General features: G+C 63.1%; 1 long non-coding RNA gene and 12 other non-coding genes across 16 annotated transcripts in view; all 13 read right to left on the reverse strand.

The window, feature by feature from the left end:
• Positions 1–27208, reverse strand: part of LOC107522705 (uncharacterized) — a 227886-nt gene that overhangs the window by 152585 nt on the left and 48093 nt on the right. The gene's annotated exons all lie outside the window — the stretch shown is intronic.
• On the reverse strand, positions 761–858 carry LOC132535103 (small nucleolar RNA SNORD116). The gene has a single exon (XR_009546887.1). It is a non-coding gene; the product is annotated as a small nucleolar RNA SNORD116 (small nucleolar RNA).
• LOC132535104 (small nucleolar RNA SNORD116) lies at positions 3176–3273 on the reverse strand. The gene has a single exon (XR_009546888.1). It is a non-coding gene; the product is annotated as a small nucleolar RNA SNORD116 (small nucleolar RNA).
• On the reverse strand, positions 5596–5693 carry LOC132535105 (small nucleolar RNA SNORD116). The gene has a single exon (XR_009546889.1). It is a non-coding gene; the product is annotated as a small nucleolar RNA SNORD116 (small nucleolar RNA).
• On the reverse strand, positions 8002–8099 carry LOC132535106 (small nucleolar RNA SNORD116). The gene has a single exon (XR_009546890.1). It is a non-coding gene; the product is annotated as a small nucleolar RNA SNORD116 (small nucleolar RNA).
• LOC132535107 (small nucleolar RNA SNORD116) lies at positions 10352–10449 on the reverse strand. The gene has a single exon (XR_009546891.1). It is a non-coding gene; the product is annotated as a small nucleolar RNA SNORD116 (small nucleolar RNA).
• On the reverse strand, positions 12726–12823 carry LOC132535108 (small nucleolar RNA SNORD116). The gene has a single exon (XR_009546892.1). It is a non-coding gene; the product is annotated as a small nucleolar RNA SNORD116 (small nucleolar RNA).
• On the reverse strand, positions 15110–15207 carry LOC132535109 (small nucleolar RNA SNORD116). The gene has a single exon (XR_009546893.1). It is a non-coding gene; the product is annotated as a small nucleolar RNA SNORD116 (small nucleolar RNA).
• Positions 17493–17590, reverse strand: LOC132535110 (small nucleolar RNA SNORD116). Its single transcript, XR_009546894.1, has one exon. It is a non-coding gene; the product is annotated as a small nucleolar RNA SNORD116 (small nucleolar RNA).
• Positions 19897–19994, reverse strand: LOC132535111 (small nucleolar RNA SNORD116). Its single transcript, XR_009546895.1, has one exon. It is a non-coding gene; the product is annotated as a small nucleolar RNA SNORD116 (small nucleolar RNA).
• Positions 22285–22382, reverse strand: LOC132535112 (small nucleolar RNA SNORD116). The gene has a single exon (XR_009546896.1). It is a non-coding gene; the product is annotated as a small nucleolar RNA SNORD116 (small nucleolar RNA).
• Positions 24665–24762, reverse strand: LOC132535113 (small nucleolar RNA SNORD116). Its single transcript, XR_009546897.1, has one exon. It is a non-coding gene; the product is annotated as a small nucleolar RNA SNORD116 (small nucleolar RNA).
• Positions 27046–27143, reverse strand: LOC132535130 (small nucleolar RNA SNORD116). The gene has a single exon (XR_009546913.1). It is a non-coding gene; the product is annotated as a small nucleolar RNA SNORD116 (small nucleolar RNA).

The following is a 27208-nucleotide window of genomic DNA, read 5'->3' on the forward strand; positions in this document are numbered from 1 at the left end:
CTAACTCTTGCTCTGTCCCCAAGCTGCATGCTCGGAAACACCCCACACCGCTGGACTCCCTCTGCCTCATGAAGGTACGCTTAAGGCCTGAGACTCAGGGCCATGGTTCTGACCCCTGGAGCCTTCGCCAACTTCCCCCTGCTCCTCGTAGCCCCTGGAGATACAGGACAATGGCAAGGGTGGAGACCCTGCAGGCTGCTCAAGCCACAATCACCCCCATTGAGAACCATGCCCATTTGCCCGGCCCCAGGCCTACAAACCAGAGGGCTCTAGAGAGTGAGGCCATGCAGGCCACCACAAGGCGGCCAGCACAGACCTGTTGACCGGCCTTGCACTCCCTGACTGACCCTTACCACCCTGGCTGCCAGTACTGCCAGGGGACACCCTAGGCCATACCCTAGCTCCAACAGGCCCACCTTGCTTTGGGCCACACTGCCTGACATGGCTGCTTGACGGACTGTGAGTGCGAGTGGGAGTGGGAGTGGGAGTGTGATGCCAGGAGGTTAGGCCAAGACAGGTTAGGTGAGGCCTGGTAAACTCGGTAAGGCTATGCAGGGCTAGGCGATGCGAGGCAAGGCAAGGCAAGGCAAGGCAAGGCAAGGCAAGGCAAGGCAAGGCAAGGCAAGGCAAGGCAAGGCAAGGCAAGGCAAGGCAAGGCAAGGCAAGGCAAGGCAAGGCCAGGCCAGGCCAGGCCAGGCAAGACCCGGCAAGGCATGTGTCCCTCACTCCTGCTGCCTCAGGGTCGCACCATGTGCCGCATGGACCTCAGAACCGATGAGATAGACGGAGGGGGTTCTCACTCATTTTGTTCAGCTTTTCCAAGGAATGCTGGTGTGAGTGGGGAGTCATCATCGATCCCAGCACCTTCGGGGAGGCTGCCAAAGGGCAGAAGGCGGGCCCGGCTCAGGCTCTGTCTATGGCTCTGTCTCTGGCTGCGGCTTCACCTTCGCCTTCGGCTCCAGATCCGGCCACGGCTCAGGGAAAGGCTGAGAGGCTCAGCCCCTCCCTGCAGCACCCACAGGGCCTGAGGAGCCCAGCCCCTGAGCTCAGTCCAGGGAGAGTGGGTCCCCGTGGGAGCACACTGCAGCCCGCCACCACGGCCACTGCCTTGTGCGCCAGCGCTACAACAGCATCAGCAGCAGCCTCCCCTGCAGGCCGACCCATTGCCAGGCCTAGTGCCAGTCCCCAACAAGGCCCCAGCTGCCCAGGGCCAAAGGCCAGCTTACCTGGGGGAGGTGTCCTCGGCCAGGCTGCGCACACAGCCGCCACAGCCAGCCTCTGCCACAGCCTCCTGGGCTGGCTCGCCAAGTGGGTCCGGGACCTCTCCTCGCCTGGCCTCACCGACTGGGTCGTCCAGTCCGCTTGGCAGCCAAATGCACCTGAGAGGTGGGGAGACAACACGTCTGTGCGTCAGCAGGGTGCATGCTAGGCTCTGGGCCCATGCTCGGCAAGACCCAGCTGGCCTGCCTCCTACTGAGGCTGGCCTCTGCGCTGTTAGCCCTGACCACTGCCCACAGGCCTAGGTGCCTGCCAGCGCCAATGGCTGCCTGCCAGCCTGCCTGCCTGCCTGCCAGCCTGCCTGCCTGCTTGCCTGCCAAAGTGGCTGCCGGCTTGGACTGGTGAGGGTGCCTGGCGTGTATGAGTGCGTGCATGCAAGAGGGAATGCAGGGATGCTGCTGGCGGGGCACCCTCTTGGGCCCCCTGGCTTCTGCCCTGGACCAGCTCTCTGCTACCTTCACAAACAGTCTGCAAGCCTTGGGTCTAAGCCACACAGCCCTGGGGCCCTCACACCCACATGCCCTCACACCCTCCTCAGGGCGCACAACACTGCCCTCTGCAGGAAGCAAAGGCCGGATGACTGTCCAAAAGCCTCCAAGCAAACCCCTCCAAGCCTGGCCTAGCCTAGCTCACACCCTCTGCCTGCACACCTGACAGCCTGACAGCCTCCACGGGGAGCAGTGCAGCCAGCTAGGCTGACTTACACACTAGAACCACAGGGATCCCAGGAGGCTTCACAGGCACCCTGGCTGTTCTGGACTGCACATAAGGCCTTCCAAAAGACTCCTTCCTAAACACACACAAGCCACGAAAGGGACTGAGACAAGAGGCTGGGTCTGCAAGTCATCAAGGCCCAGGTGACCTCCTGGTCCTCCAGGGGCCCAAATACCCCATGCAAGGGCCTCCCCATCACCACTGTGCGACCTCCACACCAGACCAGCCTTCCTGCTTGGGCACGGCAGGCACAAATGGGGCCTGCAACTCAGGCTGCCCCCAAATCAGGGGACCAAGCGTGACCTGGGCCCTGGCACAGGCCCTGGCCCAGGACCATGCCCATGCCCAGGCCCAGCCTCCCTCTCCCATCGGCTGCCTGAGCACTAGTCAGGACTAGGGCCACACCCCCGATCCCAGGACCCAGTCCAGCTGTCTAACTCTTGCTCTGTCCCCAAGCTGCATGCTCGGAAACACCCCACACCGCTGGACTCCCTCTGCCTCATGAAGGTACGCTTAAGGCCTGAGACTCAGGGCCATGGTTCTGACCCCTGGAGCCTTCGCCAACTTCCCCCTGCTCCTCGTAGCCCCTGGAGATACAGGACAATGGCAAGGGTGGAGACCCTGCAGGCTGCTCAAGCCACAATCACCCCCATTGAGAACCATGCCCATTTGCCCGGCCCCAGGCCTACAAACCAGAGGGCTCTAGAGAGTGAGGCCATGCAGGCCACCACAAGGCAGCCAGCACAGACCTGTTGACCGGCCTTGCACTCCCTGACTGACCCTTACCACCCTGGCTGCCAGTACTGCCAGGGGACACCCTAGGCCATACCCTAGCTCCAACAGGCCCACCTTGCTTTGGGCCACACTGCCTGACATGGCTGCTTGACGGACTGTGAGTGCGAGTGGGAGTGGGAGTGGGAGTGTGATGCCAGGAGGTTAGGCCAAGACAGGTTAGGTGAGGCCTGGTAAACTCGGTAAGGCTATGCAGGGCTAGGCGATGAGAGGCAAGGCAAGGCAAGGCAAGGCAAGGCAAGGCAAGGCAAGGCAAGGCAAGGCAAGGCAAGGCAAGGCAACGCAAGGCAAGGCAAGGCAAGGCCAGGCCAGGCCAGTGCAGGCCAGGCAAGACCCGGCAAGGCATGTGTCCCTCACTCCTGCTGCCTCAGGGTCGCACCATGTGCCGCATGGACCTCAGAACCGATGAGATAGACGGAGGGGGTTCTCACTCATTTTGTTCAGCTTTTCCAAGGAATGCTGGTGTGAGTGGGGAGTCATCATCGATCCCAGCACCTTCGGGGAGGCTGCCAAAGGGCAGAAGGCGGGCCCGGCTCAGGCTCTGTCTATGGCTCTGTCTCTGGCTGCGGCTTCACCTTCGCCTTCGGCTCCAGATCCGGCCACGGCTCAGGGAAAGGCTGAGAGGCTCAGCCCCTCCCTGCAGCACCCACAGGGCCTGAGGAGCCCAGCCCCTGAGCTCAGTCCAGGGAGAGTGGGTCCCCGTGGGAGCACACTGCAGCCCGCCACCACGGCCACTGCCTTGTGCGCCAGCGCTACAACAGCATCAGCAGCAGCCTCCCCTGCAGGCCGACCCATTGCCAGGCCTAGTGCCAGTCCCCAACAAGGCCCCAGCTGCCCAGGGCCAAAGGCCAGCTTACCTGGGGGAGGTGTCCTCGGCCAGGCTGCGCACACAGCCGCCACAGCCAGCCTCTGCCACAGCCTCCTGGGCTGGCTCGCCAAGTGGGTCCGGGACCTCTCCTCGCCTGGCCTCACCGACTGGGTCGTCCAGTCCGCTTGGCAGCCAAATGCACCTGAGAGGTGGGGAGACAACACGTCTGTGCGTCAGCAGGGTGCATGCTGGGCTCTGGGCCCATGCTCGGCAAGACCCAGCTGGCCTGCCTCCTACTGAGGCTGGCCTCTGCGCTGTTAGCCCTGACCACTGCCCACAGGCCTAGGTGCCTGCCGGCGCCAATGGCTGCCTGCCAGCCTGCCTGCCTGCCTGCCAGCCTGCCTGCCTGCTTGCCTGCCAAAGTGGCTGCCGGCTTGGACTGGTGAGGGTGCCTGGCGTGTATGAGTGCGTGCATGCAAGAGGGAATGCAGGGATGCTGCTGGCGGGGCACCCTCTTGGGCCCCCTGGCTTCTGCCCTGGACCAGCTCTCTGCTACCTTCACAAACAGTCTGCAAGCCTTGGGTCTAAGCCACACAGCCCTGGGGCCCTCACACCCGCATGCCCTCACACCCTCCTCAGGGCGCACAACACTGCCCTCTGCAGGAAGCAAAGGCCGGATGACTGTCCAAAATCCTCCAAGCACACCCCTCCAAGCCTGGCCTAGCCTAGCTCACACCCTCTGCCTGCACACCTGACAGCCTGACAGCCTCCACGGGGAGCAGTGCAGCCAGCTAGGCTGACTTACACACTAGAACCACAGGGATCCCAGGAGGCTTCACAGGCACCCTGGCTGTTCTGGACTGCACATAAGGCCTTCCAAAAGACTCCTTCCTAAACACACACAAGCCACGAAAGGGACTGAGACAAGAGGCTGGGTCTGCAAGTCATCAAGGCCCAGGTGACCTCCTGGCCCTCCAGGGGCCCAAATACCCCATGCAAGGGCCTCCCCATCACCACTGTGCGACCTCCACACCAGACCAGCCTTCCTGCTTGGGCACGGCAGGCACAAATGGGGCCTGCAACTCAGGCTGCCCCCAAATCAGGGGACCAAGCGTGACCTGGGCCCTGGCACAGGCCCTGGCCCAGGACCATGCCCATGCCCAGGCCCAGCCTCCCTCTCCCATCGGCTGCCTGAGCACTAGTCAGGACTAGGGCCACACCCCCGATCCCAGGACCCAGTCCAGCTGTCTAACTCTTGCTCTGTCCCCAAGCTGCATGCTCGGAAACACCCCACACCGCTGGACTCCCTCTGCCTCATGAAGGTACGCTTAAGGCCTGAGACTCAGGGCCATGGTTCTGACCCCTGGAGCCTTCGCCAACTTCCCCCTGCTCCTCGTAGCCCCTGGAGATACAGGACAATGGCAAGGGTGGAGACCCTGCAGGCTGCTCAAGCCACAATCACCCCCATTGAGAACCATGCCCATTTGCCCGGCCCCAGGCCTACAAACCAGAGGGCTCTAGAGAGTGAGGCCATGCAGGCCACCACAAGGCAGCCAGCACAGACCTGTTGACCGGCCTTGCACTCCCTGACTGACCCTTACCACCCTGGCTGCCAGTACTGCCAGGGGACACCCTAGGCCATACCCTAGCTCCAACAGGCCCACCTTGCTTTGGGCCACACTGCCTGACATGGCTGCTTGACGGACTGTGAGTGCGAGTGGGAGTGGGAGTGGGAGTGTGATGCCAGGAGGTTAGGCCAAGACAGGTTAGGTGAGGCCTGGTAAACTCGGTAAGGCTGTGCAGGGCTAGGCGATGAGAGGCAAGGCAAGGCAAGGCAAGGCAAGGCAAGGCAAGGCAAGGCAAGGCAAGGCAAGGCAAGGCAAGGCAAGGCAAGGCAAGGCCAGGCCAGGCCAGGCCAGGCCAGGCCAGTGCAGGCCAGGCAAGACCCGGCAAGGCATGTGTCCCTCACTCCTGCTGCCTCAGGGTCGCACCATGTGCCGCATGGACCTCAGAACCGATGAGATAGACGGAGGGGGTTCTCACTCATTTTGTTCAGCTTTTCCAAGGAATGCTGGTGTGAGTGGGGAGTCATCATCGATCCCAGCACCTTCGGGGAGGCTGCCAAAGGGCAGAAGGCGGGCCCGGCTCAGGCTCTGTCTATGGCTCTGTCTCTGGCTGCGGCTTCACCTTCGCCTTCGGCTCCAGATCCGGCCACGGCTCAGGGAAAGGCTGAGAGGCTCAGCCCCTCCCTGCAGCACCCACAGGGCCTGAGGAGCCCAGCCCCTGAGCTCAGTCCAGGGAGAGTGGGTCCCCGTGGGAGCACACTGCAGCCCGCCACCACGGCCACTGCCTTGTGCGCCAGCGCTACAACAGCATCAGCAGCAGCCTCCCCTGCAGGCCGACCCATTGCCAGGCCTAGTGCCAGTCCCCAACAAGGCCCCAGCTGCCCAGGGCCAAAGGCCAGCTTACCTGGGGGAGGTGTCCTCGGCCAGGCTGCGCACACAGCCGCCACAGCCAGCCTCTGCCACAGCCTCCTGGGCTGGCTCGCCAAGTGGGTCCGGGACCTCTCCTCGCCTGGCCTCACCGACTGGGTCGTCCAGTCCGCTTGGCAGCCAAATGCACCTGAGAGGTGGGGAGACAACACGTCTGTGCGTCAGCAGGGTGCATGCTGGGCTCTGGGCCCATGCTCGGCAAGACCCAGCTGGCCTGCCTCCTACTGAGGCTGGCCTCTGCGCTGTTAGCCCTGACCACTGCCCACAGGCCTAGGTTCCTGCCGGCGCCAATGGCTGCCTGCCAGCCTGCCTGCCTGCTTGCCTGCCAAAGTGGCTGCCGGCTTGGACTGGTGAGGGTGCCTGGCGTGTATGAGTGCGTACATGCAAGAGGGAATGCAGGGATGCTGCTGGCGGGGCACCCTCTTGGGCCCCCTGGCTTCTGCCCTGGACCAGCTCTCTGCTACCTTCACAAACAGTCTGCAAGCCTTGGGTCTAAGCCACACAGACCTGGGGCCCTCACACCCGCATGCCCTCACACCCTCCTCAGGGCGCACAACACTGCACTCTGCAGGAAAAAAAAGGCCGGATGACTGTCCAAAATCCTCCAAGCACACCCCTCCAAGCCTGGCCTAGCCTAGCTCACACCCTCTGCCTGCACACCTGACAGCCTGACAGCCTCCACGGGGAGCAGTGCAGCCAGCTAGGCTGACTTACACACTAGAACCACAGGGATCCCAGGAGGCTTCACAGGCACCCTGGCTGTTCTGGACTGCACATAAGGCCTTCCAAAAGACTCCTTCCTAAACACACACAAGCCACGAAAGGGACTGAGACAAGAGGCTGGGTCTGCAAGTCATCAAGGCCCAGGTGACCTCCTGGCCCTCCAGGGGCCCAAATACCCCATGCAAGGGCCTCCCCATCACCACTGTGCGACCTCCACACCAGACCAGCCTTCCTGCTTGGGCACGGCAGGCACAAATGGGGCCTGCAACTCAGGCTGCCCCCAAATCAGGGGACCAAGCGCGACCTGGGCCCTGGCACAGGCCCTGGCCCAGGACCATGCCCATGCCCAGGCCCAGCCTCCCTCTCCCATCGGCTGCCTGAGCACTAGTCAGGACTAGGGCCACACCCCCGATCCCAGGACCCAGTCCAGCTGTCTAACTCTTGCTCTGTCCCCAAGCTGCATGCTCGGAAACACCCCACACCGCTGGACTCCCTCTGCCTCATGAAGGTACGCTTAAGGCCTGAGACTCAGGGCCATGGTTCTGACCCCTGGAGCCTTCGCCAACTTCCCCCTGCTCCTCGTAGCCCCTGGAGATACAGGACAATGGCAAGGGTGGAGACCCTGCAGGCTGCTCAAGCCACAATCACCCCCATTGAGAACCATGCCCATTTGCCCGGCCCCAGGCCTACAAACCAGAGGGCTCTAGAGAGTGAGGCCATGCAGGCCATCACAAGGCGGCCAGCACAGACCTGTTGACCGGCCTTGCACTCCCTGACTGACCCTTACCACCCTGGCTGCCAGTACTGCCAGGGGACACCCTAGGCCATACCCTAGCTCCAACAGGCCCACCTTGCTTTGGGCCACACTGCCTGAAATGGCTGCTTGACGGACTGTGAGTGCGAGTGGGAGTGGGAGTGGGAGTGTGATGCCAGGAGGTTAGGCCAAGACAGGTTAGGTGAGGCCTGGTAAACTCGGTAAGGCTATGCAGGGCTAGGCGATGCGAGGCAAGGCAAGGCAAGGCAAGGCAAGGCAAGGCAAGGCAAGGCAAGGCAAGGCAAGGCAAGGCAAGGCAAGGCAAGGCAAGGCAAGGCCAGGCCAGGCTAGGCCAGGCCAGGCCAGGGCAGGCCAGGCAAGACCCGGCAAGGCATGTGTCCCTCACTCCTGCTGCTTCAGGGTCGCACCATGTGCCGCATGGACCTCAGAACCGATGAGATAGACGGAGGGGGTTCTCACTCATTTTGTTCAGCTTTTCCAAGGAATGCTGGTGTGAGTGGGGAGTCATCATCGATCCCAGCACCTTCGGGGAGGCTGCCAAAGGGCAGAAGGCGGGCCCGGCTCAGGCTCTGTCTATGGCTCTGTCTCTGGCTGCGGCTTCACCTTCGCCTTCGGCTCCAGATCCGGCCACGGCACAGGGAAAGGCTGAGAGGCTCAGCCCCTCCCTGCAGCACCCACAGGGCCTGAGGAGCCCAGCCCCTGAGCTCAGTCCAGGGAGAGTGGGTCCCCGTGGGAGCACACTGCAGCCCGCCACCACGGCCACTGCCTTGTGCGCCAGCGCTACAACAGCATCAGCAGCAGCCTCCCCTGCAGGCCGACCCATTGCCAGGCCTAGTGCCAGTCCCCAACAAGGCCCCAGCTGCCCAGGGCCAAAGGCCAGCTTACCTGGGGGAGGTGTCCTCGGCCAGGCTGCGCACACAGCCGCCACAGCCAGCCTCTGCCACAGCCTCCTGGGCTGGCTCGCCAAGTGGGTCCGGGACCTCTCCTCGCCTGGCCTCACCGACTGGGTCGTCCAGTCCGCTTGGCAGCCAAATGCACCTGAGAGGTGGGGAGACAACACGTCTGTGCGTCAGCAGGGTGCATGCTGGGCTCTGGGCCCATGCTCGGCAAGACCCAGCTGGCCTGCCTCCTACTGAGGCTGGCCTCTGCGCTGTTAGCCCTGACCACTGCCCACAGGCCTAGGTGCCTGCCGGCGCCAATGGCTGCCTGCCAGCCTGCCTGCCTGCTTGCCTGCCAAAGTGGCTGCCGGCTTGGACTGGTGAGGGTGCCTGGCGTGTATGAGTGCGTGCATGCAAGAGGGAATGCAGGGATGCTGCTGGCGGGGCACCCTCTTGGGCCCCCTGGCTTCTGCCCTGGACCAGCTCTCTGCTACCTTCACAAACAGTCTGCAAGCCTTGGGTCTAAGCCACACAGCCCTGGGGCCCTCACACCCACATGCCCTCACACCCTCCTCAGGGCGCACAACACTGCCCTCTGCAGGAAGCAAAGGCCGGATGACTGTCCAAAAGCCTCCAAGCACACCCCTCCAAGCCTGGCCTAGCCTAGCTCACACCCTCTGCCTGCACACCTGACAGCCTGACAGCCTCCACGGGGAGCAGTGCAGCCAGCTAGGCTGACTTACACACTAGAACCACAGGGATCCCAGGAGGCTTCACAGGCACCCTGGCTGTTCTGGACTGCAAATAAGGCCTTCCAAAAGACTCCTTCCTAAACACACACAAGCCACGAAAGGGACTGAGACAAGAGGCTGGGTCTGCAAGTCATCAAGGCCCAGGTGACCTCCTGGCCCTCCAGGGGCCCAAATACCCCATGCAAGGGCCTCCCCATCACCACTGTGCGACCTCCACACCAGACCAGCCTTCCTGCTTGGGCACGGCAGGCACAAATGGGGCCTGCAACTCAGGCTGCCCCCAACTCAGGGGACCAAGCGCGACCTGGGCCCTGGCACAGGCCCTGGCCCAGGACCATGCCCATGCCCAGGCCCAGCCTCCCTCTCCCATAGGCTGCCTGAGCACTAGTCAGGACTAGGGCCACACCCCCGATCCCAGGACCCAGTCCAGCTGTCTAACTCTTGCTCTGTCCCCAAGCTGCATGCTCGGAAACACCCCACACCGCTGGACTCCCTCTGCCTCATGAAGGTACGCTTAAGGCCTGAGACTCAGGGCCATGGTTCTGACCCCTGGAGCCTTCGCCAACTTCCCCCTGCTCCTCGTAGCCCCTGGAGATACAGGACAATGGCAAGGGTGGAGACCCTGCAGGCTGCTCAAGCCACAATCACCCCCATTGAGAACCATGCCCATTTGCCCGGCCCCAGGCCTACAAACCAGAGGGCTCTAGAGAGTGAGGCCATGCAGGCCACCACAATGCGGCCAGCACAGACCTGTTGACCGGCCTTGCACTCCCTGACTGACCCTTACCACCCTGGCTGCCAGTACTGCCAGGGGACACCCTAGGCCATACCCTAGCTCCAACAGGCCCACCTTGCTTTGGGCCACACTGCCTGACATGGCTGCTTGACGGACTGTGAGTGCGAGTGGGAGTGGGAGTGGGAGTGGGTGTGTGATGCCAGGAGGTTAGGCCAAGACAGGTTAGGTGAGGCCTGGTAAACTCGGTAAGGCTATGCAGGGCTAGGCGATGCGAGGCAAGGCAAGGCAAGGAAAGGCAAGGCAAGGCAAGGCAAGGCCAGGCCAGGCCAGGGCAGGCAGGCAAGACCCGGCAAGGCATGTGTCCCTCACTCCTGCTGCCTCAGGGTCGCACCATGTGCCGCATGGACCTCAGAACCGATGAGATAGACGGAGGGGGTTCTCACTCATTTTGTTCAGCTTTTCCAAGGAATGCTGGTGTGAGTGGGGAGTCATCATCGATCCCAGCACCTTCGGGGAGGCTGCCAAAGGGCAGAAGGCGGGCCCGGCTCAGGCTCTGTCTATGGCTCTGTCTCTGGCTGCGGCTTCACCTTCGCCTTCGGCTCCAGATCCGGCCACGGCTCAGGGAAAGGCTAAGAGGCTCAGCCCCTCCCTGCAGCACCCACAGGGCCTGAGGAGCCCAGCCCCTGAGCTCAGTCCAGGGAGAGTGGGTCCCCGTGGGAGCACACTGCAGCCCGCCACCACGGCCACTGCCTTGTGCGCCAGCGCTACAACAGCATCAGCAGCAGCCTCCCCTGCAGGCCGACCCATTGCCAGGCCTAGTGCCAGTCCCCAACAAGGCCCCAGCTGCCCAGGGCCAAAGGCCAGCTTACCTGGGGGAGGTGTCCTCGGCCAGGCTGCGCACACAGCCGCCACAGCCAGCCTCTGCCACAGCCTCCTGGGCTGGCTCGCCAAGTGGGTCCGGGACCTCTCCTCGCCTGGCCTCACCGACTGGGTCGTCCAGTCCGCTTGGCAGCCAAATGCACCTGAGAGGTGGGGAGACAACACGTCTGTGCGTCAGCAGGGTGCATGCTGGGCTCTGGGCCCATGCTCGGCAAGACCCAGCTGGCCTGCCTCCTACTGAGGCTGGCCTCTGCACTGTTAGCCCTGACCACTGCCCACAGGCCTAGGTGCCTGCCGGCGCCAATGGCTGCCTGCCAGCCTGCCTGCCTGCCTGCCAGCCTGCCTGCCTGCTTGCCTGCCAAAGTGGCTGCCGGCTTGGACTGGTGAGGGTGCCTGGCGTGTATGAGTGCGTGCATGCAAGAGGGAATGCAGGGATGCTGCTGGCGGGGCACCCTCTTGGGCCCCCTGGCTTCTGCCCTGGACCAGCTCTCTGCTACCTTCACAAACAGTCTGCAAGCCTTGGGTCTAAGCCACACAGCCCTGGGGCCCTCACACCCACATGCCCTCACACCCTCCTCAGGGCGCACAACACTGCCCTCTGCAGGAAGCAAAGGCCGGATGACTGTCCAAAAGCCTCCAAGCACACCCCTCCAAGCCTGGCCTAGCCTAGCTCACACCCTCTGCCTGCACACCTGACAGCCTGACAGCCTCCACGGGGAGCAGTGCAGCCAGCTAGGCTGACTTACACACTAGAACCACAGGGATCCCAGGAGGCTTCACAGGCACCCTGGCTGTTCTGGACTGCACATAAGGCGTTCCAAAAGACTCCTTCCTAAACACACACAAGCCACGAAAGGGACTGAGACAAGAGGCTGGGTCTGCAAGTCATCAAGGCCCAGGTGACCTCCTGGCCCTCCAGGGGCCCAAATACCCCATGCAAGGGCCTCCCCATCACCACTGTGCGACCTCCACACCAGACCAGCCTTCCTGCTTGGGCACGGCAGGCACAAATGGGGCCTGCAACTCAGGCTGCCCCCAAATCAGGGGACCAAGCATGACCTGGGCCCTGGCACAGGCCCTGGCCAAGGACCATGCCCATGCCCAGGCCCAGCCTCCCTCTCCCATAGGCTGCCTGAGCACTAGTCAGGACTAGGGCCACACCCCCGATCCCAGGACCCAGTCCAGCTGTCTAACTCTTGCTCTGTCCCCAAGCTGCATGCTCGGAAACACCCCACACCGCTGGACTCCCTCTGCCTCATGAAGGTACGCTTAAGGCCTGAGACTCAGGGCCATGGTTCTGACCCCTGGAGCCTTCGCCAACTTCCCCCTGCTCCTCGTAGCCCCTGGAGATACAGGACAATGGCAAGGGTGGAGACCCTGCAGGCTGCTCAAGCCACAATCACCCCCATTGAGAACCATGCCCATTTGCCCGGCCCCAGGCCTACAAACCAGAGGGCTCTAGAGAGTGAGGCCATGCAGGCCACCACAAGGTGGCCAGCACAGACCTGTTGAACGGCCTTGCACTCCCTGACTGACCCTTACCACCCTGGCTGCCAGTACTGCCAGGGGACACCCTAGGCCATACCCTAGCTCCAACAGGCCCACCTTGCTTTGGGCCACACTGCCTGACATGGCTGCTTGACGGACTGTGAGTGGGAGTGGGAGTGGGAGTGTGATGCCAGGAGGTTAGGCCAAGACAGGTTAGGTGAGGCCTGGTAAACTCGGTAAGGCTATGCAGGGCTAGGCGATGCGAGGCAAGGCAAGGCAAGGCAAGGCAAGGCAAGGCAAGGCAAGGCAAGGCAAGGCAAGGCCAGGCCAGGCCAGGGCAGGCCAGGCAAGACCCGGCAAGGCATGTGTCCCTCACTCCTGCTGCCTCAGGGTCGCACCATGTGCCGCATGGACCTCAGAACCGATGAGATAGACGGAGGGGGTTCTCACTCATTTTGTTCAGCTTTTCCAAGGAATGCTGGTGTGAGTGGGGAGTCATCATCGATCCCAGCACCTTCGGGGAGGCTGCCAAAGGGCAGAAGGCGGGCCCGGCTCAGGCTCTGTCTATGGCTCTGTCTCTGGCTGCGGCTTCACCTTCGCCTTCGGCTCCAGATCCGGCCACGGCTCAGGGAAAGGCTGAGAGGCTCAGCCCCTCCCTGCAGCACCCACAGGGCCTGAGGAGCCCAGCCCCTGAGCTCAGTCCAGGGAGAGTGGGTCCCCGTGGGAGCACACTGCAGCCCGCCACCACGGCCACTGCCTTGTGCGCCAGCGCTACAACAGCATCAGAAGCAGCCTCCCCTGCAGGCCGACCCATTGCCAGGCCTAGTGCCAGTCCCCAACAAGGCCCCAGCTGCCCAGGGCCAAAGGCCAGCTTACCTGGGGGAGGTGTCCTCGGCCAGGCTGCGCACACAGCCGCCACAGCCAGCCTCTGCCACAGCCTCCTGGGCTGGCTCGCCAAGTGGGTCCGGGACCTCTCCTCGCCTGGCTTCACCGACTGGGTCGTCCAGTCCGCTTGGCAGCCAAATGCACCTGAGAGGTGGGGAGACAACACGTCTGTGCGTCAGCAGGGTGCATGCTGGGCTCTGGGCCCATGCTCGGCAAGACCCAGCTGGCCTGCCTCCTACTGAGGCTGGCCTCTGCGCTGTTAGCCCTGACCACTGCCCACAGGCCTAGGTGCCTGCCGGCGCCAATGGCTGCCTGCCAGCCTGCCTGCCTGCCTGCCAGCCTGCCTGCCTGCTTGCCTGCCAAAGTGGCTGCCGGCTTGGACTGGTGAGGGTGCCTGGCGTGTATGAGTGCGTGCATGCAAGAGGGAATGCAGGGATGCTGCTGGCGGGGCACCCTCTTGGGCCCCCTGGCTTCTGCCCTGGACCAGCTCTCTGCTACCTTCACAAACAGTCTGCAAGCCTTGGGTCTAAGCCACACAGCCCTGGGGCCCTCACACCCACATGCCCTCACACCCTCCTCAGGGCGCACAACACTGCCCTCTGCAGGAAGCAAAGGCCGGATGACTGTCCAAAATCCTCCAAGCACACCCCTCCAAGCCTGGCCTAGCCTAGCTCACACCCTCTGCCTGCACACCTGACAGCCTGACAGCCTCCACGGGGAGCAGTGCAGCCAGCTAGGCTGACTTACACACTAGAACCACAGGGATCCCAGGAGGCTTCACAGGCACCCTGGCTGTTCTGGACTGCACATAAGGCCTTCCAAAAGACTCCTTCCTAAACACACACAAGCCACGAAAGGGACTGAGACAAGAGGCTGGGTCTGCAAGTCATCAAGGCCCAGGTGACCTCCTGGCCCTCCAGGGGCCCAAATACCCCATGCAAGGGCCTCCCCATCACCACTGTGCGACCTCCACACCAGACCAGCCTTCCTACTTGGGCACGGCAGGCACAAATTGGGCCTGCAACTCAGGCTGCCCCCAAATCAGGGGATCAAGCGTGACCTGGGCCCTGGCACAGGCCCTGGCCCAGGACCATGCCCATGCCCAGGCCCAGCCTCCCTCTCCCATAGGCTGCCTGAGCACTAGTCAGGACTAGGGCCACACCCCCGATCCCAGGACCCAGTCCAGCTGTCTAACTCTTGCTCTGTCCCCAAGCTGCATGCTCGGAAATACCCCACACCGCTGGACTCCCTCTACCTCATGAAGGTACGCTTAAGGCCTGAGACTCAGGGCCATGGTTCTGACCCCTGGAGCCTTCGCCAACTTCCCCCTGCTCCTCGTAGCCCCTGGAGATACAGGACAATGGCAAGGGTGGAGACCCTGCAGGCTGCTCAAGCCACAATCACCCCCATTGAGAACCATGCCCATTTGCCCGGCCCCAGGCCTACAAACCAGAGGGCTCTAGAGAGTGAGGCCATGCAGGCCACCACAAGGCGGCCAGCACAGACCTGTTGACCGGCCTTGCACTCCCTGACTGACCCTTACCACCCTGGCTGCCAGTACTGCCAGGGGACACCCTAGGCCATACCCTAGCTCCAACAGGCCCACCTTGCTTTGGGCCACACTGCCTGACATGGCTGCTTGACGGACTGTGAGTGCGAGTGGGAGTGGGAGTGGGAGTGTGATGCCAGGAGGTTAGGCCAAGACAGGTTAGGTGAGGCCTGGTAAACTCGGTAAGGCTATGCAGGGCTAGGCGATGCGAGGCAAGGCAAGGCAAGGCAAGGCAAGGCAAGGCAAGGCAAGGCAAGCCAAGCCAAGGCAAGGCCAGGCCAGGCCAAGGCAGGCAGGCAAGACCCGGCAAGGCATGTGTCCCTCACTCCTGCTGCCTCAGGGTCGCACCATGTGCCGCATGGACCTCAGAACCGATGAGATAGACGGAGGGGGTTCTCACTCATTTTGTTCAGCTTTTCCAAGGAATGCTGGTGTGAGTGGGGAGTCATCATCGATCCCAGCACCTTCGGGGAGGCTGCCAAAGGGCAGAAGGCGGGCCCGGCTCAGGCTCTGTCTATGGCTCTGTCTCTGGCTGCGGCTTCACCTTCGCCTTCGGCTCCAGATCCGGCCACGGCTCAGGGAAAGGCTGAGAGGCTCAGCCCCTCCCTGCAGCACCCACAGGGCCTGAGGAGCCCAGCCCCTGAGCTCAGTCCAGGGAGAGTGGGTCCCCGTGGGAGCACACTGCAGCCCGCCACCACGGCCACTGCCTTGTGCGCCAGCGCTACAACAGCATCAGCAGCAGCCTCCCCTGCAGGCCGACCCATTGCCAGGCCTAGTGCCAGTCCCCAACAAGGCCCCAGCTGCCCAGGGCCAAAGGCCAGCTTACCTGGGGGAGGTGTCCTCGGCCAGGCTGCGCACACAGCCGCCACAGCCAGCCTCTGCCACAGCCTCCTGGGCTGGCTCGCCAAGTGGGTCTGGGACATCTCCTCGCCTGGCCTCACCGACTGGGTCGTCCAGTCCGCTTGGCAGCCAAATGCACCTGAGAGGTGGGGAGACAACACGTCTGTGCGTCAGCAGGGTGCATGCTGGGCTCTGGGCCCATGCTCGGCAAGACCCAGCTGGCCTGCCTCCTACTGAGGCTGGCCTCTGCGCTGTTAGCCCTGACCACTGCCCACAGGCCTAGGTGCCTGCCGGCACCAATGGCTGCCTGCCAGCCTGCCTGCCTGCCTGCCAGCCTGCCTGCCTGCTTGCCTGCCAAAGTGGCTGCCGGCTTGGACTGGTGAGGGTGCATGGCGTGTATAAGTGCGTGCATGCAAGAGGGAATGTAGGGATGCTGCTGGCGGGGCACCCTCTTGGGCCCCCTGGCTTCTGCCCTGGACCAGCTCTCTGCTACCTTCACAAACAGTCTGCAAGCCTTGGGTCTAAGCCACACAGCCCTGGGGCCCTCACACCCACATGCCCTCACACCCTCCTCAGGGCGCACAACACTGCCCTCTGCAGGAAGCAAAGGCCGGATGACTGTCCAAAAGCCTCCAAGCACACCCCTCCAAGCCTGGCCTAGCCTAGCTCACACCCTCTGCCTGCACACCTGACAGCCTGACAGCCTCCACGGGGAGCAGTGCAGCCAGCTAGGCTGACTTACACACTAGAACCACAGGGATCCCAGGAGGCTTCACAGGCACCCTGGCTGTTCTGGACTGCACATAAGGCCTTCCAAAAGACTCCTTCCTAAACACACACAAGCCACGAAAGGGACTGAGACAAGAGGCTGGGTCTGCAAGTCATCAAGGCCCAGGTGACCTCCTGGCCCTCCAGGGGCCCAAATACCCCATGCAAGGGCCTCCCCATAACCACTGTGCGACCTCCACACCAGACCAGCCTTCCTGCTTGGGCACGGCAGGCACAAATGGGGCCTGCAACTCAGGCTGCCCCCAAATCAGGGGACCAAGCGCGACCTGGGCCCTGGCACAGGCCCTGGCCCAGGACCATGCCCATCCCAGGCCCAGCCTCCCTCTCCCATCGGCTGCCTGAGCACTAGTCAGGACTAGGGCCACACCCCCGATCCCAGGACCCAGTCCAGCTGTCTAACTCTTGCTCTGTCCCCAAGCTGCATGCTCGGAAACACCCCACACCGCTGGACTCCCTCTGCCTCATGAAGGTACGCTTAAGGCCTGAGACTCAGGGCCATGGTTCTGACCCCTGGAGCCTTCGCCAACTTCCCCCTGCTCCTCGTAGCCCCTGGAGATACAGGACACTGGCAAGGGTGGAGACCCTGCAGGCTGCTCAAGCCACAATCACCCCCATTGAGAACCATGCCCATTTGCCCGGCCCCAGGCCTACAAACCAGAGGGCTCTAGAGAGTGAGGCCATGCAGGCCACCACAAGGCGGCCAGCACAGACCTGTTGACCGGCCTTGCACTCCCTGACTGACCCTTACCACCCTGGCTGCCAGTACTGCCAGGGGACACCCTAGGCCATACCCTAGCTCCAACAGGCCCACCTTGCTTTGGGCCACACTGCCTGACATGGCTGCTTGACGGACTGTGAGTGCGAGTGGGAGTGGGAGTGGGAGTGTGATGCCAGGAGGTTAGGCCAAGACAGGTTAGGTGAGGCCTGGTAAACTCGGTAAGGCTATGCAGGGCTAGGCGCTGCGAGGCAAGGCAAGGCAAGGCAAGGCAAGGCCAGGCAAGGCAAGGCAAGGCAAGGCAAGGCAAGGCCAGGCCAGGCCAGGCCAGGCAGGCAAGACCCGGCAAGGCATGTGTCCCTCACTCCTGCTGCCTCAGGGTCGCACCATGTGCCGCATGGACCTCAGAACCGATGAGATAGACGGAGGGGGTTCTCACTCATTTTGTTCAGCTTTTCCAAGGAATGCTGGTGTGAGTGGGGAGTCATCATCGATCCCAGCACCTTCGGGGAGGCTGCCAAAGGGCAGAAGGCGGGCCCGGCTCAGGCTCTGTCTATGGCTCTGTCTCTGGCTGCGGCTTCACCTTCGCCTTCGGCTCCAGATCCGGCCACGGCTCAGGGAAAGGCTGAGAGGCTCAGCCCCTCCCTGCAGCACCCACAGGGCCTGAGGAGCCCAGCCCCTGAGCTCAGTCCAGGGAGAGTGGGTGCCCGTGGGAGCACACTGCAGCCCGCCACCACGGCCACTGCCTTGTGCGCCAGCGCTACAACAGCATCAGCAGCAGCCTCCCCTGCAGGCCGACCCATTGCCAGGCCTAGTGCCAGTCCCCAACAAGGCCCCAGCTGCCCAGGGCCAAAGGCCAGCTTACCTGGGGGAGGTGTCCTCGGCCAGGCTGCGCACACAGCCGCCACAGCCAGCCTCTGCCACAGCCTCCTGGGCTGGCTCGCCAAGTGGGTCCGGGACCTCTCCTCGCCTGGCTTCACCGACTGGGTCGTCCAGTCCGCTTGGCAGCCAAATGCACCTGAGAGGTGGGGAGACAACACGTCTGTGCGTCAGCAGGGTGCATGCTGGGCTCTGGGCCCATGCTCGGCAAGACCCAGCTGGCCTGCCTCCTACTGAGGCTGGCCTCTGCGCTGTTAGCCCTGACCACTGCCCACAGGCCTAGGTGCCTGCCGGCGCCAATGGCTGCCTGCCAGCCTGCCTGCCTGCCTGCCAGCCTGCCTGCCTGCTTGCCTGCCAAAGTGGCTGCCGGCTTGGACTGGTGAGGGTGCCTGGCGTGTATGAGTGCGTGCATGCAAGAGGGAATGCAGGGATGCTGCTGGCGGGGCACCCTCTTGGGCCCCCTGGCTTCTGCCCTGGACCAGCTCTCTGCTACCTTCACAAACAGTCTGCAAGCCTTGGGTCTAAGCCACACAGCCCTGGGGCCCTCACACCCACATGCCCTCACACCCTCCTCAGGGCGCACAACACTGCCCTCTGCAGGAAGCAAAGGCCGGATGACTGTCCAAAATCCTCCAAGCACACCCCTCCAAGCCTGGCCTAGCCTAGCTCACACCCTCTGCCTGCACACCTGACAGCCTGACAGCCTCCACGGGGAGCAGTGCAGCCAGCTAGGCTGACTTACACACTAGAACCACAGGGATCCCAGGAGGCTTCACAGGCACCCTGGCTGTTCTGGACTGCACATAAGGCCTTCCAAAAGACTCCTTCCTAAACACACACAAGCCACGAAAGGGACTGAGACAAGAGGCTGGGTCTGCAAGTCATCAAGGCCCAGGTGACCTCCTGGCCCTCCAGGGGCCCAAATACCCCATGCAAGGGCCTCCCCATCACCACTGTGCGACCTCCACACCAGACCAGCCTTCCTACTTGGGCACGGCAGGCACAAATTGGGCCTGCAACTCAGGCTGCCCCCAAATCAGGGGATCAAGCGTGACCTGGGCCCTGGCACAGGCCCTGGCCCAGGACCATGCCCATGCCCAGGACCAGCCTCCCTCTCCCATAGGCTGCCTGAGCACTAGTCAGGACTAGGGCCACACCCCCGATCCCAGGACCCAGTCCAGCTGTCTAACTCTTGCTCTGTCCCCAAGCTGCATGCTCGGAAATACCCCACACCGCTGGACTCCCTCTGCCTCATGAAGGTACGCTTAAGGCCTGAGACTCAGGGCCATGGTTCTGACCCCTGGAGCCTTCGCCAACTTCCCCCTGCTCCTCGTAGCCCCTGGAGATACAGGACAATGGCAAGGGTGGAGACCCTGCAGGCTGCTCAAGCCACAATCACCCCCATTGAGAACCATGCCCATTTGCCCGGCCCCAGGCCTACAAACCAGAGGGCTCTAGAGAGTGAGGCCATGCAGGCCACCACAAGGCGGCCAGCACAGACCTGTTGACCGGCCTTGCACTCCCTGACTGACCCTTACCACCCTGGCTGCCAGTACTGCCAGGGGACACCCTAGGCCATACCCTAGCTCCAACAGGCCCACCTTGCTTTGGGCCACACTGCCTGACATGGCAGCTTGACGGACTGTGAGTGCGAGTGGGAGTGGGAGTGGGAGTGTGATGCCAGGAGGTTAGGCCAAGACAGGTTAGGTGAGGCCTGGTAAACTCGGTAAGGCTATGCAGGGCTAGGCGATGCGAGGCAAGGCAAGGCAAGGCAAGGCAAGGCAAGGCAAGGCAAGGCCAGGCAAGGCAAGGCAAGGCAAGCCAAGCCAAGGCAAGGCCAGGCCAGGCCAAGGCAGGCAGGCAAGACCCGGCAAGGCATGTGTCCCTCACTCCTGCTGCCTCAGGGTCGCACCATGTGCCGCATGGACCTCAGAACCGATGAGATAGACGGAGGGGGTTCTCACTCATTTTGTTCAGCTTTTCCAAGGAATGCTGGTGTGAGTGGGGAGTCATCATCGATCCCAGCACCTTCGGGGAGGCTGCCAAAGGGCAGAAGGCGGGCCCGGCTCAGGCTCTGTCTATGGCTCTGTCTCTGGCTGCGGCTTCACCTTCGCCTTCGGCTCCAGATCCGGCCACGGCTCAGGGAAAGGCTGAGAGGCTCAGCCCCTCCCTGCAGCACCCACAGGGCCTGAGGAGCCCAGCCCCTGAGCTCAGTCCAGGGAGAGTGGGTCCCCGTGGGAGCACACTGCAGCCCGCCACCACGGCCACTGCCTTGTGCGCCAGCGCTACAACAGCATCAGCAGCAGCCTCCCCTGCAGGCCGACCCATTGCCAGGCCTAGTGCCAGTCCCCAACAAGGCCCCAGCTGCCCAGGGCCAAAGGCCAGCTTACCTGGGGGAGGTGTCCTCGGCCAGGCTGCGCACACAGCCGCCACAGCCAGCCTCTGCCACAGCCTCCTGGGCTGGCTCGCCAAGTGGGTCTGGGACATCTCCTCGCCTGGCCTCACCGACTGGGTCGTCCAGTCCGCTTGGCAGCCAAATGCACCTGAGAGGTGGGGAGACAACACGTCTGTGCGTCAGCAGGGTGCATGCTGGGCTCTGGGCCCATGCTCGGCAAGACCCAGCTGGCCTGCCTCCTACTGAGGCTGGCCTCTGCGCTGTTAGCCCTGACCACTGCCCACAGGCCTAGGTGCCTGCCGGCGCCAGTGGCTGCCTGCCAGCCTGCCTGCCTGCCTGCCAGCCTGCCTGCCTGCTTGCCTGCCAAAGTGGCTGCCGGCTTGGACTGGTGAGGGTGCCTGGCGTGTATGAGTGCGTGCATGCAAGAGGGAATGCAGGGATGCTGCTGGCGGGGCACCCTCTTGGGCCCCCTGGCTTCTGCCCTGGACCAGCTCTCTGATACCTTCACAAACAGTCTGCAAGCCTTGGGTCTAAGCCACACAGCCCTGGGGCCCTCACACCCACATGCCCTCACACCCTCCTCAGGGCGCACAACACTGCCCTCTGCAGGAAGCAAAGGCCGGATGACTGTCCAAAAGCCTCCAAGCACACCCCTCCAAGCCTGGCCTAGCCTAGCTCACACCCTCTGCCTGCACACCTGACAGCCTGACAGCCTCCACGGGGAGCAGTGCAGCCAGCTAGGCTGACTTACACACTAGAACCACAGGGATCCCAGGAGGCTTCACAGGCACCCTGGCTGTTCTGGACTGCACATAAGGCCTTCCAAAAGACTCCTTCCTAAACACACACAAGCCACGAAAGGGACTGAGACAAGAGGCTGGGTCTGCAAGTCATCAAGGCCCAGGTGACCTCCTGGCCCTCCAGGGGCCCAAATACCCCATGCAAGGGCCTCCCCATCACCACTGTGCGACCTCCACACCAGACCAGCCTTCCTGCTTGGGCACGGCAGGCACAAATGGGGCCTGCAACTCAGGCTGCCCCCAAATCAGGGGACCAAGCGCGACCTGGGCCCTGGCACAGGCCCTGGCCCAGGACCATGCCCATCCCAGGCCCAGCCTCCCTCTCCCATCGGCTGCCTGAGCACTAGTCAGGACTAGGGCCACACCCCCGATCCCAGGACCCAGTCCAGCTGTCTAACTCTTGCTCTGTCCCCAAGCTGCATGCTCGGAAACACCCCACACCGCTGGACTCCCTCTGCCTCATGAAGGTACGCTTAAGGCCTGAGACTCAGGGCCATGGTTCTGACCCCTGGAGCCTTCGCCAACTTCCCCCTGCTCCTCGTAGCCCCTGGAGATACAGGACACTGGCAAGGGTGGAGACCCTGCAGGCTGCTCAAGCCACAATCACCCCCATTGAGAACCATGCCCATTTGCCCGGCCCCAGGCCTACAAACCTGAGGGCTCTAGAGAGTGAGGCCATGCAGGCCACCACAAGGCGGCCAGCACAGACCTGTTGACCGGCCTTGCACTCCCTGACTGACCCTTACCACCCTGGCTGCCAGTACTGCCAGGGGACACCCTAGGCCATACCCTAGCTCCAACAGGCCCACCTTGCTTTGGGCCACACTGCCTGACATGGCTGCTTGACGGACTGTGAGTGCGAGTGGGAGTGGGAGTGGGAGTGTGATGCCAGGAGGTTAGGCCAAGACAGGTTAGGTGAGGCCTGGTAAACTCGGTAAGGCTATGCAGGGCTAGGCGCTGCGAGGCAAGGCAAGGCAAGGCAAGGCAAGGCCAGGCAAGGCAAGGCAAGGCAAGGCAAGGCAAGGCCAGGCCAGGCCAGGCCAGGCCAGGCAGGCAAGACCCGGCAAGGCATGTGTCCCTCACTCCTGCTGCCTCAGGGTCGCACCATGTGCCGCATGGACCTCAGAACCGATGAGATAGACGGAGGGGGTTCTCACTCATTTTGTTCAGCTTTTCCAAGGAATGCTGGTGTGAGTGGGGAGTCATCATCGATCCCAGCACCTTCGGGGAGGCTGCCAAAGGGCAGAAGGCGGGCCCGGCTCAGGCTCTGTCTATGGCTCTGTCTCTGGCTGCGGCTTCACCTTCGCCTTCGGCTCCAGATCCGGCCACGGCTCAGGGAAAGGCTGAGAGGCTCAGCCCCTCCCTGCAGCACCCACAGGGCCTGAGGAGCCCAGCCCCTGAGCTCAGTCCAGGGAGAGTGGGTCCCCGTGGGAGCACACTGCAGCCCGCCACCATGGCCACTGCCTTGTGCGCCAGCGCTACAACAGCATCAGCAGCAGCCTCCCCTGCAGGCCGACCCATTGCCAGGCCTAGTGCCAGTCCCCAACAAGGCCCCAGCTGCCCAGGGCCAAAGGCCAGCTTACCTGGGGGAGGTGTCCTCGGCCAGGCTGCGCACACAGCCGCCACAGCCAGCCTCTGCCACAGCCTCCTGGGCTGGCTCGCCAAGTGGGTCCGGGACCTCTCCTCGCCTGGCCTCACCGACTGGGTCGTCCAGTCCGCTTGGCAGCCAAATGCACCTGAGAGGTGGGGAGACAACACGTCTGTGCGTCAGCAGGGTGCATGCTGGGCTCTGGGCCCATGCTCGGCAAGACCCAGCTGGCCTGCCTCCTACTGAGGCTGGCCTCTGCGCTGTTAGCCCTGACCACTGCCCACAGGCCTAGGTGCCTGCCGGCGCCAATGGCTGCCTGCCAGCCTGCCTGCCTGCCTGCCAGCCTGCCTGCCTGCTTGCCTGCCAAAGTGGCTGCCGGCTTGGACTGGTGAGGGTGCCTGGCGTGTATGAGTGCGTGCATGCAAGAGGGAATGCAGGGATGCTGCTGGCGGGGCACCCTCTTGGGCCCCCTGGCTTCTGCCCTGGACCAGCTCTCTGCTACCTTCACAAACAGTCTGCAAGCCTTGGGTCTAAGCCACACAGCCCTGGGGCCCTCACACCCACATGCCCTCACACCCTCCTCAGGGCGCACAACACTGCCCTCTGCAGGAAGCAAAGGCCGGATGACTGTCCAAAATCCTCCAAGCACACCCCTCCAAGCCTGGCCTAGCCTAGCTCACACACTCTGCCTGCACACCTGACAGCCTGACAGCCTCCACGGGGAGCAGTGCAGCCAGCTAGGCTGACTTACACACTAGAACCACAGGTTTCCCAGGAGGTTTCACAGGTACCCTGGCTGTTCTGGACTGCACATAAGGCCTTCCAAAAGACTCCTTCCTAAACACACACAAGCCACGAAAGGGACTGAGACAAGAGGCTGGGTCTGCAAGTCATCAAGGCCCAGGTGACCTCCTGGCCCTCCAGGGGCCCAAATACCCCATGCAAGGGCCTCCCCATCACCACTGTGCGACCTCCACACCAGACCAGCCTTCCTGCTTGGGCACGGCAGGCACAAATGGGGCCTGCAACTCAGGCTGCCCCCAAATCAGGGGACCAAGCGTGACCTGGGCCCTGGCACAGGCCCTGGCCCAGGACCATGCCCATGCCCAGGCCCAGCCTCCCTCTCCCATCGGCTGCCTGAGCACTAGTCAGGACTAGGGCCACACCCCCGATCCCAGGACCCAGTCCAGCTGTCTAACTCTTGCTCTGTCCCCAAGCTGCATGCTCGGAAACACCCCACACCGCTGGACTCCCTCTGCCTCATGAAGGTACGCTTAAGGCCTGAGACTCAGGGCCATGGTTCTGACCCCTGGAGCCTTCGCCAACTTCCCCCTGCTCCTCGTAGCCCCTCGAGATACAGGACAATGGCAAGGGTGGAGACCCTGCAGGCTGCTCAAGCCACATTCACCCCCATTGAGAACCATGCCCATTTGCCCGGCCCCAGGCCTACAAACCAGAGGGCTCTAGAGAGTGAGGCCATGCAGGCCACCACAAGGCGGCCAGCACAGACCTGTTGACCGGCCTTGCACTCCCTGACTGACCCTTACCACCCTGGTTGCCAGTACTGCCAGGGGACACCCTAGGCCATACCCTAGCTCCAACAGGCCCACCTTGCTTTGGGCCACACTGCCTGACATGGCTGCTTGACGGACTGTGAGTGCGAGTGGGAGTGGGAGTGGGAGTGGGTGTGTGATGCCAGGAGGTTAGGCCAAGACAGGTTAGGTGAGGCCTGGTAAACTCGGTAAGGCTATGCAGGGCTAGGCGAGGCAAGGCAAGGCAAGGCAAGGCAAGGCAAGGCAAGGCAAGGCAAGGCCAGGCCAGCCCAGGCAAGGCCAGGGCAGGCAGGCAAGACCCGGCAAGGCATGTGTCCCTCACTCCTGCTGCCTCAGGGTCGCACCATGTGCCGCATGGACCTCAGAACCGATGAGATAGACGGAGGGGGTTCTCACTCATTTTGTTCAGCTTTTCCAAGGAATGCTGGTGTGAGTGGGGAGTCATCATCGATCCCAGCACCTTCGGGGAGGCTGCCAAAGGGCAGAAGGCGGGCCCGGCTCAGGCTCTGTCTATGGCTCTGTCTCTGGCTGCGGCTTCACCTTCGCCTTCGGCTCCAGATCCGGCCACGGCTCAGGGAAAGGCTGAGAGGCTCAGCCCCTCCCTGCAGCACCCACAGGGCCTGAGGAGCCCAGCCCCTGAGCTCAGTCCAGGGAGAGTGGGTCCCCGTGGGAGCACACTGCAGCCCGCCACCACGGCCACTGCCTTGTGCGCCAGCGCTACAACAGCATCAGAAGCAGCCTCCCCTGCAGGACGACCCATTGCCAGGCCTAGTGCCAGTCCCCAACAAGGCCCCAGCTGCCCAGGGCCAAAGGCCAGCTTACCTGGGGGAGGTGTCCTCGGCCAGGCTGCGCACACAGCCGCCACAGCCAGCCTCTGCCACAGCCTCCTGGGCTGGCTCGCCAAGTGGGTCCGGGACCTCTCCTCGCCTGGCCTCACCGACTGGGTCGTCCAGTCCGCTTGGCAGCCAAATGCACCTGAGAGTTGGGGAGACAACACGTCTGTGCGTCAGCAGGGTGCATGCTGGGCTCTGGGCCCATGCTCGGCAAGACCCAGCTGGCCTGCCTCCTACTGAGGCTGGCCTCTGCGCTGTTAGTCCTGACCACTGTCCACAGGCCTAGGTGCCTGCCGGCGCCAATGGCTGCCTGCCAGCCTGCCTGCCTGCCTGCCAGCCTGCCTGCCTGCTTGCCTGCCAAAGTGGCTGCCGGCTTGGACTGGTGAGGGTGCCTGGCGTGTATGAGTGCGTGCATGCAAGAGGGAATGCAGGGATGCTGCTGGCGGGGCACCCTCTTGGGCCCCCTGGCTTCTGCCCTGGACCAGCTCTCTGCTACCTTCACAAACAGTCTGCAAGCCTTGGGTCTAAGCCACACAGCCCTGGGGCCCTCACACCCACATGCCCTCACACCCTCCTCAGGGCGCACAACACTGCCCTCTGCAGGAAGCAAAGGCCGGATGACTGTCCAAAATCCTCCAAGCACACCCCTCCAAGCCTGGCCTAGCCTAGCTCACACCCTCTGCCTGCACACCTCACAGCCTGACAGCCTCCACGGGGAGCAGTGCAGCCAGCTAGGCTGACTTACACACTAGAACCACAGGGATCCCAGGAGGCTTCACAGGCACCCTGGCTGTTCTGGACTGCACATAAGGCCTTCCAAAAGACTCCTTCCTAAACACACACAAGCCACGAAAGGGACTGAGACAAGAGGCTGGGTCTGCAAGTCATCAAGGCCCAGGTGACCTCCTGGCCCTCCAGTGGCCCAAATACCCCATGCAAGGCCCTCCCCATCACCACTGTGCGACCTCCACACCAGACCAGCCTTCCTGCTTGGGCACGGCAGGCACAAATGGGGCCTGCAACTCAGGCTGCCCCTAAATCAGGGGACCAAGCGTGACCTGGGCCCTGGCACAGGCCCTGGCCCAGGACCATGCCCATGCCCAGGCCCAGCCTCCCTCTCCCATCGGCTGCCTGAGCACTAGTCAGGACTAGGGCCACACCCCCGATCCCAGGACCCAGTCCAGCTGTCTAACTCTTGCTCTGTCCCCAAGCTGCATGCTCGGAAACACCCCACACCGCTGGACTCCCTCTGCCTCATGAAGGTACGCTTAAGGCCTGAGACTCAGGGCCATGGTTCTGACCCCTGGAGCCTTCGCCAACTTCCCCCTGCTCCTCGTAGCCCCTGGAGATACAGGACAATGGCAAGGGTGGAGACCCTGCAGGCTGCTCAAGCCACAATCACCCCCATTGAGAACCATGCCCATTTGCCCGGCCCCAGGCCTACAAACCAGAGGGCTCAAGAGAGTGAGGCCATGCAGGCCACCACAAGGCGGCCAGCACAGACCTGTTGACCGGCCTTGCACTCCCTGACTGACCCTTACCACCCTGGCTGCCAGTACTGCCAGGGGACACCCTAGGCCATACCCTAGCTCCAACAGGCCCACCTTGCTTTGGGCCACACTGCCTGACATGGCTGCTTGACGGACTGTGAGTGCGAGTGGGAGTGGGAGTGGGAGTGGGTGTGTGATGCCAGGAGGTTAGGCCAAGACAGGTTAGGTGAGGCCTGGTAAACTCGGTAAGGCTATGCAGGGCTAGGCGATGCGAGGCAAGGCAAGGCAAGGCAAGGCAAGGCAAGGCAAGGCAAGGCAAGGCAAGGCCAGGCCAGGCCAGGGCAGGCTAGGCAAGACCCGGCAAGGCATGTGTCCCTCACTCCTGCTGCCTCAGGGTTGCACCATGTGCCGCATGGACCTCAGAACCGATGAGATAGACGGAGGGGGTTCTCACTCATTTTGTTCAGCTTTTCCAAGGAATGCTGGTGTGAGTGGGGAGTCATTATCGATCCCAGCACCTTCGGGGAGGCTGCCAAAGGGCAGAAGGCGGGCCCGGCTCAGGCTCTGTCTATGGCTC

This window comes from Erinaceus europaeus, chromosome 20 (genome assembly GCF_950295315.1).
Source record: "Erinaceus europaeus chromosome 20, mEriEur2.1, whole genome shotgun sequence".
In the NCBI taxonomy this organism is placed as follows: Eukaryota; Metazoa; Chordata; class Mammalia; order Eulipotyphla; family Erinaceidae; genus Erinaceus; species Erinaceus europaeus.